The 12,520-nt window shown below is 33.7% G+C and overlaps 1 pseudogene; it reads left to right on the top strand.

Moving 5' to 3' along the window:
* Nucleotides 1–811: 811 nt before the first annotated feature.
* LOC142541740 (cleavage stimulation factor subunit 77-like) lies at nt 812–11,254 on the top strand (annotated as a pseudogene).
* Nucleotides 11,255–12,520: the final 1,266 nt, after the last annotated feature.

Raw genomic sequence — 12,520 nt, forward strand, 5'->3', positions numbered from 1 at the left:
TTCAGGTTAGTGCTAGATTAAACGGGTTTCGGGTTGGATCGCGGGTTGACCCGAATTTTTTTTTTGAAAATATTACCTATATTTTTATATATTGTATGTTTGAACAAAATTTATTGTATAATTATATGATAAATTTTCATCATTAAATATTTATTTTGAATATTTTTTAATTTTTTTAACAATTGTTTATTTGATTTAGTAAATATACTTTAATTTTCTACAATTAAACTTTCAAATTTAAATCGGAAATTTTGTTATTATGTGTTTAAATTAAAATATTATTATTTTTTATTTTTTCGAATTTTTTTCATTAATTTTTTTAAAATAAATAAATAAAATTCGGGTTAAGCGGGTTAGACGGGTTGAGTCGGGTTAGACGGGTTCGTGTTCGGGTTGGGGGTTTTCAGGTTGCTTCGGGTTCGTGTTGCAAAAAAAAATAAAAAAATTTCACATGTTGACCCAAAACCCGACCCACCCGACCCGATTGACACCCCTACCTCAGCTCACCCAATCTACCCGGGCATCATCAGTATCATTATTTCAATGAGTGAATTTTTAATTTTAATGATAATAAAACATTAACTCATAGTTCAAAATGCTATTTTCATAGTTTTTTAATAAAATATTTCCTTTTTCTTTTTTAAGTATATAATATAATTGTATATTATATATTACCTGTTTAAATATTTTAACAAGGATTTTGAACAAAGTTCATTAATATTATTTAATTTTTTGGAAAAAATATTGTTTTCACTTTCTGTCTTTATATTTGGGCCACACGACCCGCTATGTAAAATGGGCCATTGGGCCCCGGAAATCAAACAATGGGTTTAGCAGAACGCAACCGTTCCTCCGCCACGAATCAAATTTCCACCGCCGTAAACTGGCGCCTCTCTTCATTCTTCCGTGTTCGCCTTCAAATTATTCTTTAATTCGCCATTAGCTTGAGCTGAATTTTCTACTTTGTCACCTAATTTTGAAAATTAACACCAAAATTGAATAATCGGAGAATCGTTCAATTAAATTTTCGATGTGTAATTCTGGATAAACCCCTGATTGAGTCATGAGCAACGGGACTGCAGAATCAAAATCTACACCTCTTTCTGGTAGTTCAATCTTGATTACTTTATGTTAATGGTCGTATCTCTGTTATCTGGAATCAAGAAAAATTTCTCGTTGTTTCCCAATTTCGCCGTCAAATGGAGTAAAACTTATACTTTATTGAACTTAATTGCTGAAATAACACAAAGCTAGAAGAATGAGGGTAGTTATTGTATTAAGGGTTCTCCAGTGTGATTCTTGGTACACCTCAATTGGGTGATGAGGCTCATGACCAACGGGACTGTGGTATCAAATTTTATTTCCATTTCTTGTAAGTTTTGTGTTAGCGGAATCTTGAAGACCATCCTTGTTTAAACTGTCTTTAATGCACCTTCATTAAATTGGAGTTTCTCGTTCTCAAAAAATAAATAAATTGGAATGTTTCGATTGATGGGATTCAGGAAATTTTTTTTGCCGCTTCCTGATTAGCAATTACATGTTGTAAAAATTTTTAACCGTTTGTTTTTTCGTCAAAATAACCTCAAGTTTAGAAGAATTGGGGTTGTGATTCTTCATAAACCCTAATCTGGTTGAGACAAGCTAGACTGTGGATCATATACCTATTTCTGGTACTCGTTTGCTGAATCTTCAGGACCATTCCTTTTGTTTCGATTATTTACTTCATACTTGTGTAGTTCTTTAAACTGGAAACTTACTGGACTCAACAAAAATTATTCTTGTTGCATTAAAAATTGATAATTATTTCTTGATCTTACAAGGCTGGAAGTCTAAGGATAATGAGACACAAGACAACACTATGTCTGATAAGTACAATGTTGAAGCCGCTGAAGCTCTTGCAAATGAGGCATTGGTAAGATTGTTTGGTTTGTTGTTCTGTGGGTGCATGCGTGTGTTTTTTTTAAGATATATGGTGCGTGACTTATTGTTTTAATAATTTTTCTTTAGCATCTACCAATCTCAGAAGCGGTGCCTATATATGAGCAACTCGTGACCACATTCCCCACAGCGGTAACCCCTTTCTCCATAATCTCATTCTCAAAGTTGTATAATATCAATTGCATAGTGAATGTTATAAATAATACCAGCATTGTAATGTAAAATAAGTATGTGGTCTATGTTATGTATCGTGTTGAATGTGGAGGTAAGTGTCAATAGGAACTTGATTCGGAAAAGATAAAATGTGGATATGTGCATGCCTGATGTTTTCAGAGGTAGTTTTTTGCTGAATATATAATCAAAAGTTCTATTCCATGAATTGATAGATGAAAGCACTAAAGAGGTCCATTTACCTGATATAGACTTTACTATGTATGTGTTATGAACTCCAACATTAATACAGGACCTAATATATTTGGTTTGCATGGCCGTTTAACGCTTGTCATCTTAGTTTTCTTTTTTCAATTCTCTATTGATTTACAACCTGTAATCCCCTCTTTCGAATTTGATTCTGTGACTATCGTCTATCTGTTTCTCTATTTAGAAACAGCTATCACATATCTGTAAGTTTAAACGCTTTTAACCTTGTCAATATACTTTCTTCGTGTTGCATTGTTATTTCAAATTATTGTCATTCTTCTTGGTATATATTTGTTTTTGCCAGATAACACATTGAGTGACCAAGTTTCCTAAACTTACTTGCAGGCAAAATTTTGGAAGCAGTTTGTAGAAGCACACATGGCTGTGAATAATGATGAAGCAACCAGACAAGTATTTAGTCGTTGCCTTCTGAATTGTTTACAAGTTCCTCTTTGGTATAGATATGTTCTACTTCTCTCTAGTTGATTGCTCTGTGTGGCTTTGGGAGGGATCGATCAATAATAATTTGAGTATCTTCCTGTAATTTCACTGATTTTGTACTCATTATAGTTGTACTGTTATACAGTGACATCTTCTTATTACTGTCTCCTAACTTGCTGCTGAGCTTTTATTAACTTGTTTTTAAAATGACTTGATGATGATTAATATGGTTTCACATTGTCAATTTCAGGCGCTGCTATATCCGCTTCATTAAGAAAGTTAACGACAAGAGGGGAATAGATGGTCAAGAAGAGACAAAAAAAGCATTTGATTTCATGCTTAATTATGTTGGTATGTTAAATTCCCAAAATGTTCCAATTTATACAGAGACTTCTAATTTCATCTATAAATATAGTAATCCATAAAGTAAAGTTCATCTATCTTCTCTAGCTCTAAGTCAGTCTTGTTGTGGTGAGAATTGAAGGATAAAAATTACCTGAAGTTTCAGCCAGTTTGTTTGATATGACCTTGATGAATTGATCTTGTAAAACTTAAGTTGCACTTCTTTGTGCTATTATTTGATTGCAATTACATGCGGAATATTTTGGTAAAAAAACTGTAAAAAAATGATTTTTTGATATTATTGATTACAAAATTTTGTTGGCCCTCAACCTGTTGAAAATGTCCTGTATTCCTGTGTTTATGTCAATGGTTTTAAGCCTTCTATAATACTCTGTATAAAGTATCTATGAACTTGCATCTCAATTTGTTACATTCACCATTCAACCTAGTAATTTGGCTTCCGAATTTATGCTCATTCTATTGGTTCAGGAGCTGACATTGCATCCGGTCCCGTGTGGTTGTAATATCTTGCATATTTAAAATCTTTGCCGGTATGATTATCATATCCCCATTACTTCGTTTGCTGCTCTCTTCATGCAATAAATTCACTTTTTTTGTGCTTATTTCTATGATAATGGAGCAGGCACAAACAACTCTAGAGGAGTCGCAAAGGATGACTTTGATACGCAAGACGTACCAAAGGGCTATTGTTTTGCCTACTCATCATGTTGAACAGCTCTGGAGGGACTATGAGAGTTTTGAAAATTCAGTTAGCCGTTGCCCTGGTAGATTTTAGCTTCTGACTTCAGTGTAAATGGTAGCCTGACGTGATATTTTTCTTTGTAAAAGTTCCGATCAGAAGTCAGCAACATGAAATAAGCTTTTGAGAACTATGCTTGTTAAAAGGCTTACAAATCATGCTATGACAATTTATTGCATGTTGAACTTATTTGATCATTCTGATATCATGTAATCATGTTGACAGTGACCAAATGTACACTTTGAGTCAATTTAATAAATATGATGTGTGAATATTTTTAAAAATCTAAATTTAATGTGTTAGTCTGGGAAGTGTTATTTAAATTTTTTTTAAAATTGAAAAATATAGAGTTTTAATGACAATTAGGCTTGTATTTTAGATATGATATACATGCACTGCCATTAATAATTATTTGAGGGTTATATTTTCAAAAATACTAATACACGCGAGTTGTCTTTAATGCAAAGTCTTAACTATTTGAGATGATAGACTACCATTATGATCACCACATATATTTAGTTATCATCATTAAAAAGGAGTGCCCTGCCAAGAGATCAAGGCAGTTAGTATGACACCCTCTCCCTCAAATATCGTATTATACATATCTTCTGGATGAGATTTCTTAGCAAGATAAAATTTTCATTTTAGCAAACTCTAGACATAGTTATTGAAGAAGAAAGACTGCAAGGGATGTATGTTAAAACAGAGTTTCACACTCGAGTATTAGGCAAACTTCTAACTTTCAGAATCAGAAAATATCCTTAAGATTTTCATCATTTTTCAATGGAACGATAGATAATCTGTTTAATTATTTAACTTGAGTAATGGTATATTGGTATGCGATGCTTTTGCAAGTAATTTTAAAGGTAAGTTATTACATCTCATGTTTAAAAAATCTTGTAGGCAAAAGGGTTGTCGTCTGAATATCAACCAAAATATAACAGTGCAAAGGCTGTTTACCGGGAGCGGAAGAAGTATGCAGATGAAATTGATTGGAATATGCTTGCTGTTCCTCCTTCAGGTTCTCCTAAGGTATTATTTATAGCATGGATGTTTTTCCACCTTTCTTTCTTCTTATTAGAGAGATGGTCTTAGTTACTTAAGTGGTCCTTGGTCAGCGGGCTGAGAAAACTGTCATCTAAAGGTTCAAACACTACAATGTGTTGGGAATAGTCATAAATACAGTCATGCATGTATTTATAAACTATGTATTTGTGCATGAACCATCTGATTACATATGTATATGTTGAATTTGGTAATGTCTTTGGATTGTGATGGTCAGATTTTCATTCTCTCTCTTTTATTGTTTATAAGTTAATATTTGGTGAAACTATACACTTTTCAGGAGGAAATGCAATGGATAGCATGGAATAAATTATTAAGCTTTGAGAAGTAAGCCGATACCTCTATTGTTATGTTTGTCCCCATAAAGTGGAATTATTAGGAATTATATCGCAGTGTAAATGTGAGGGATTCAAATCTATATGCATTCACCCATTAAATTTAGAAGGTTTTAGATACATGCAGGGTGCTCAGATTTCATGTTTCTAATTGTTTATTTTTTGGGCATTGGCAATTGGTTAATTGGTATTGTTCCCTTCGTGGAAGATTATCCCTCGATTTCTTGAACTTAGTATTTTTAAGCTGATAATTCTGAACTCTGGGTACACCAATGGTGTGAATCCTAGTAAATAGTTTACCCGATTGCAGAGTCATTCATACTTGGTGACATTTGCCCCTTGGTATTTGGATGGGTAGCTTCCTGATATCTTTGGTCAGGCAAAATGCATAGTTAACGGCTTGATTCTTTTGTCCTTGAGGATTTTAGCATGGAAGAGGTTCAACTCTTTGATATTTATGATTTATTTTTGCCGAATCTTCTGTATATTTAGACACATAAAGCATGAAGTTAAATATTTTTCAGACTTATATCATTGATTTCACGTTGCACAAGAATGTGCTTTTTGAATCTTTCATCGTTGCCAATCGTCTTTTCATTGTTATAGTGCTTTGTCTTTACAGAAATTAACTTTTGCTTCTTATATGTCATTTACGGCCTTTTGTTGCTTGGCATCATTATATTTCTGGACAACTCAGGGTGTTGACATCATGAAAGTTAAGTTTAGTTAAACTTGTTTTACTTTGTTTACAGAGGGAACCCCCAGAGGATTGATAATGCTTCTGCAAATAAAAGAATTGCATTTGCTTTTGAGCAGGTAATCACGCTTAACCTCATTAAAGGAGGTGCTCATGCCTTCTAGCATTTTCTTCTTTGTTAGAAATTTCACTTGCTCTATACTAAAAAAACACACAAAGAAAGAAAATTCACATGCTCTGTGGTCAAGATAAATCTCACACTGAAGCCTGCTAAATGTTTAGACTTTCTCACTTTTATTTGTCTACTACACAATGACAAGTATGTGTTCTAATATGTGCTTTGCTAGAACATCTCCGTTGCTCAAATTTTCTATCAGACTGCCAATCTCCTGAATGATGCATGCTGATAAATGAAGAGTGTTTTTGGCTTCTGATTATTTTCATATTGGAATTCATATGGTGATTCATGAATTATTTCATAATTTTGTGTTTATAACTTGGATCTTGTATCACCTTCAAGAATGTCACATAGCATGACTATTCTTAATGTTTCAATCTTTTTTCTTGATTTACCTTTTACCTGCCACTTAAGTGGACTGTGCTTTACAGCATCTGTGTTGAGATCCAGTGATTAGTGTGCTTTCTGATCATGGTTTCTTAATTTCAATTTCTGTGTGCTGTTAAAATAATGTATAAGTTAATTTTTTAAAATGTAAGTTATAGGCACAGAGAAAAGGGAAGACTACTAACTCTTTGATTTCTAGTGCCTCATGTATTTATGTCATTACCCTGATATATGGTACGACTATGCCCAATGGCATGCAAAAAGTGGTTCCATAGAAACTGCAGTTAAGGTTTTCCAGCGAGCACTGAAGGCTCTTCCTGGTATTTCTACAACTTTTTTGAAAAAATGACTTTGTGATTTGATATTTTAATTGTACACGAGTACAATAATTTTTTTATTGTTTGGCATACATATCTCACAAAATTTTTTATATGTACATCTTTAGCTTGCCTCTCTTTCTTATCAACACCACTTTCTGCTTTTTCTTATATGGTATTTTATTAGTTTATTTTTAATGGCCAGATTCAGACATGCTGAAGTATGCTTATGCTGAACTAGAGGAATCTCATGGAGCAATTCAGGTTTGTTATATGAGGCATGAATTCTCTCATTTGAAGACATTCAACTACATAATAATTGGCATTTTATTTACTTCTTACCATGGTGCTATTGCTTCTGCAGGCTGCAAAGAAGGTTTACGAGCTCCTCCTAGGAGATGGTTTGAATGCAACTGCTTTATCACATATCCAGGCATGAGCTTATCTTATTTCTTTTACTTTACATTCAAAAAGATGTGAAAATGGTGGAAGGTCAAACAATCTTCTCCAACCTGTATGTCTCTGAGACATGGGCTGATAACAATAGCAGACTCAAAAAGAAAATGACATTTGTTTCTTTATATTTATGATTGGGAATCATTGATCAGGTCATGTCTTATCCGGTTGACTTCACTATAAGCTAGATACTAAGCGCGTGGATTTAAAAGTTTCTGTTATATTTTAGAATATAGTTATAGATTTTATGTTTTCTTTCATTTCTATCGAAAGCCTTGATGTGAGCAGTGTTAGGCCATTACATTTCAAACACCTCCTTAGTTGCCAATTAATTCTATTTTCATAACTGACCCCAAAGAAAAAAGTCAGATTCCATATAATTGATTAGTTTGGACATATTTTAGCTTTCCTTGAGGTGAACGAGGTATCATTTTACTGTTACTGATTGTTTACCCTCCTAAGTACCTGAGCAAGGCCAATCATCTATAAGTGTTTTGTATTTAGTAGCTATGGTAAAATGTCAACAGATCTACTTCCTGAATTGGTTACAACTGACAATGTTTTTGTTTTGCAGTTCATACGGTTTCTTAGAAGAACTGAAGGAGTGGAGGCAGCTCGCAAATACTTTCTGGAGGCTCGGAAATCTCCAAGTTGCAGTTACCATGTGTATGTTGCATATGCCATGATGGCCTTTTGTCTTGACAAGGACTCCAAGGTATAATTAATTTAGTTTTTACGGTTTTATGATGGTAAAATTAATATTTTACCTTTCTGTCTTTATTAATTCCTTCGCCTGCATATGATAGCGTATTTATTTCCTGTGAAAATCTCATTTCAAAGCTGGAGAAAATATGATCACTGAATAAGTTGCAATATATGCATTCAAATTGACTTCTAGTTTTAGAGATTTTTCTACATTTTTTTGCAGGTTGCACACAATATTTTTGAAGCGGGTCTAAAACGGTTTATGCATGAGCCTGGCTATATTCTTGAGTGAGTTCCTTTACAAAATTTACTCAGGAAGAAGTTAGTTTAACGGAAAACATTCTCAGTTTCAAAGAATCTCTGATGTTTCTCTCTGAGTTTATGAACATTATACCCCTTTTCAAGCTCAATGAACATTATATCCCTGCTACATTTAAGAAAGCAAGCAAATAATTTTTATCAGCTCTTTTCATGGGCTGGTCTTGGTGATCTTTGTCTTGGTTTTAAACACCTCTAGGTTTTTCCGTTTGTTACTCATGTTATGATGTTGAAGGCACACTTGTCGATGCGTCAAGTTGTGGTCATTTAGTTGTATATTAACAGATGCAGCAGATTCAACACTATTAGAGCACTGAAAAAACTTAAAAGGAATCTCAATTTGTCATGCTATTTAAATTGTTTGAACAAAATACAGAATAAGAAAAAAGAAATATATTTTGTATTTGACTCTTTTTCTGACCCTTTGTGCTTTCACATTATATGTCATAAATTGTGATTGGGGCTTTTATTTTGATGGCTTTACGTTGCAGATATGTGGATTTCTTGTGCCGTTTGAGCGATGATAGAAATATCCGTGCTTTGTTTGAAAGAGCGTTGAGCTCGCTCCAGCGAGATGAATCTGTTGAGGATTCTGACGTTAATCATAAAGTCATTGTATAACTCTAACATTAGACTACAGCAACATGATTTTGTTCTTGTTTGCTGTTTTATACTGCATGCCTTCAAAATGGATCACCATTGAGGCCTCAGATGAAAAGAAATAGTTGTTGATCAAATTGTGTCATAAAGGATGTTATTTTGTTTTAGGTTTGGAAACGATTTAGCGAATTTGAACAGACGTATGGAGATCTTGCCAGCATGTTAAAGGTTATTTTATTCTTGTGCATCTCTACATGTGAAGTTCTAGTTTCATCATTTCATGTCTTTACTTTTGTTTATTGGTGGGATTATGTAGTTTTGCATTTTCTCAGTGCCTTGTTTTGATTCACAAAATACAATCATGTTTTTTGAGACTAAAGCAAAAAAAGATCATTGACTGCTTTGACGGGACTGAGAAAAAAATGTGAGTTATTATGTTAGCCACATTGATGTGCATCTGATCCGTGCTTTCAACAGAGGAGGAAAGAAGCATTGTCTCGTATGGGAGAGGATGGAGAATCAGTTTTGGAGAGTTCTCTGCAAGATGTTTTATCACGTTATAGTTTTATGGATCTGTGGCCATGTTCAGCCAGAGACTTGGATCATTTAACTCGGCAAGAGGTACTTGAATATTTACCCTCCCTCCTGTCTAAAAAATACAGTGGAACAAGTGTCAAATGAATTGTAATATTCACTTGCATTGGTTGAGAAAATAAACATGTAAAGAATGATTAGAGCTGCGTTCCTTTTCTTTTAGTGGCTCTCTAAGAATATCAACAAGAAGATTGAAAATATTGTTCTTCCTAATGGAGCTAGTTCTTCAGGTGATGTAATTATTATACTTGTCTCGCCATTCATGCACTATCATTGCACACCTGATCTTGCTACTGCAAGTGCAGATAGGAGCATTTCGGGAATTCCGAATGTTTCAAATTACTTTGGGAAGATTGTATTTCCAGATACATCAAGAATGGTGATTTATGGTCCAACTCAAAGGCCGGGTATATTTCTTATAATTTTTTAGGTCAACCATTTGTAGATCTGTTTAATACAAAAGCTAGAAGCTTTAAGTGGCAATCTCCTATTTCTAGGATTCGAGTGATTCTGTTGAATCCTTTTTACTTTTCTGTGATAACCATTAGGTTCAGAGAAGTGATGACTTCCTGGTACAGAGTCCGTATTTTTTTTCCTCCCTTGCAATAATTTTGGGCAATCTTCCTTTTGGTTTAAAATTGTATTAAAAATTATTTATAATGCACATGTAAGATTCATCTTCTCTTAAATTGGGTTCGATTCCAAAATGAGACCACTTTTGTGCTCATGTTTTGGAAAATGACCTGTAAACCGCGGAAAACTCTATTTTTGTGGATGTCTAAGTGGGTAAACATACAGCCGTTCAGATTTGAAATTTAATTGTAATCTTGTTTCATTTTTCAAAAGTTAATACTGGATTTCTTAGGCCGCCCTGCTGCCCCTATGCTTCCTGGAGTTCCAAGCACGTTACCTTTTGGTAATACATTGAGTAATGAAGGAGCATTAAATCCATCAAATGGCATCATGAAAGATTTGCCACCGGCATTATTCAACTTCGCTGCAAATTTGCCAGCTGTTGATGGTATCTATCTGAACTTATCCCTTGCAACTAATGTGACCGAATTTTATTATCTCTTGTTTGATTGATTATGAATTGTTGGTGCTTCAATTCTAGGCCCATCACCTGATGTTAACTTTGTGATATCCATATGTTTGCAAAGCAATTTAACTTCAGCAACTGCGATATCTGTGGCGCGTCCACAGTTGCAAGTTTGATCCGCTCCAAGTACCAGCAACATATATGGTTCGAACAATTATAAGCAGGGGGACAGACTTTCTGGAAAAAGAAAAGCTTCTGAGAGTACGCTAATGATTTACATCATTTGCTTTCATTCTTGAGAAGAATAATGGCCCAAAAGAATTGACCACAAATATTTATTATGTTCACAGGGCAAGAAGATGATGACACTTCCACCACACAAAGCCAACCGTTACCTAAAGATGCTTTCAAGATTCGGCAATTGCAGAAAGCTCGCGTAACCAGCTCACGAGGAGGTGGTGGATCTGTATCATATGGTGGTTCTGCGTCGTATGGGAGCGGTTTTTCTGGTGACCTTTCTGCAAGCTCTGGTTAATGGATACTGTATTTTGTTTCTTGAAATTGTTGTCTGTAATTTATAGTTAGCAACATTGCATATCTCCTTTGTGTATTCATGTAAACGTCTTTTGGTCGCTCAATAAAATAAGATTTTTGTTCCTTAATTACATGTCCTCGTTTACCGTGGAGGGATTTTTTAACATGGCCTTCTTGAAAGTGATGTGATGCCAATCGATTTGGTCCTTGAATTAGTTAATTTATCAAATTAGCATATGACTTGTGTTAAAATCCAAATTTATCCTTCAAACTTTTATTTTCCTCTCTGTTTGTAATTCGAATGCTCACTTTTATTTCAATTCACTTTTAAATCAATCGACTTCCCATTTATTGCTCGTCTACCAGTAATAGCAGAAGGGTAGTGTTAGATTTCATGGAAGATTTTCGGCAAATATAAAATGATACAAAAATGTCTCTTTGCCTAATAAATAATTAAATATCGAAATTATTTTAAACTATCATCGACCTTTGGTAACGAAATTTACCAGCAAAAAAATACATAAATATAACATAATATCGAAATCTATATCTATCAACTTTCAAATACAAAATATGCAATTCCAAATTGATTTGTTTTCTTTTTAAAATAATATTTGACGATATTTTAAAATCGCGATATTCTAAGTAAATTATTTTCATATAATCGATATATTTTATCAAATACCAATTTCATAAAAGTAGAGTTGTTATATATTGTTGGTTCCCGCAAAAAAATCATGGTAAAAAAATAAAAATGTGAATTAGTGTATATTTAATAATGTTCAATTTTAAATATAATTAATTGATTTATTTTTAAAAAATAATAATTGTTTGTCACGAAAATTTGCGGGCGTGCCAGACACGTGTTCGTGCCAAATTTGTGAAATAATCTGACTTCGTTTACCAAACGTTGCGAATCTCGATTCGACTGTTAGTTATAATTCCTTCGAAATGGCTCCAAACTAAAACGCATAAACTGGGGAAATAAAGAAATTATACAGGAAATCCATAAACAACATCAAACTTAAATGTGTTGTTATGAAATTTGATCAACATTCTTACAAGAAAGTCGGAGGAATACATAAAAATTCAAATACTTGACTACTGGAAATCGAAATGAATGAACATAGAATTGATGGAATTATGCAGAAATTATGCTGTAGATTTTTGTGAATTGATTTTGTCGGTCTTTCTTTTTCTGATTATTCCTTCTGCTTTTGTCACCTTCCACTCCTGGGTTTTCCTTTGTTGGGCTACTGCTCATGGGCTTCAAAGTGGACTTCTTGGATTATATTTTAGGCACAACAATTGCTCCCCTAGCCAATTTGGGCCATTGGCCAATTTGGCCAATTTTGGCCCAATTTTGGCTATTTGGTAATTCCACTAATTCGGCC

The sequence above is a fragment of the Primulina tabacum genome, chromosome 1, assembly GCF_025594145.1.
Source record: "Primulina tabacum isolate GXHZ01 chromosome 1, ASM2559414v2, whole genome shotgun sequence".
NCBI lineage: Eukaryota > Viridiplantae > Streptophyta > Magnoliopsida > Lamiales > Gesneriaceae > Primulina > Primulina tabacum.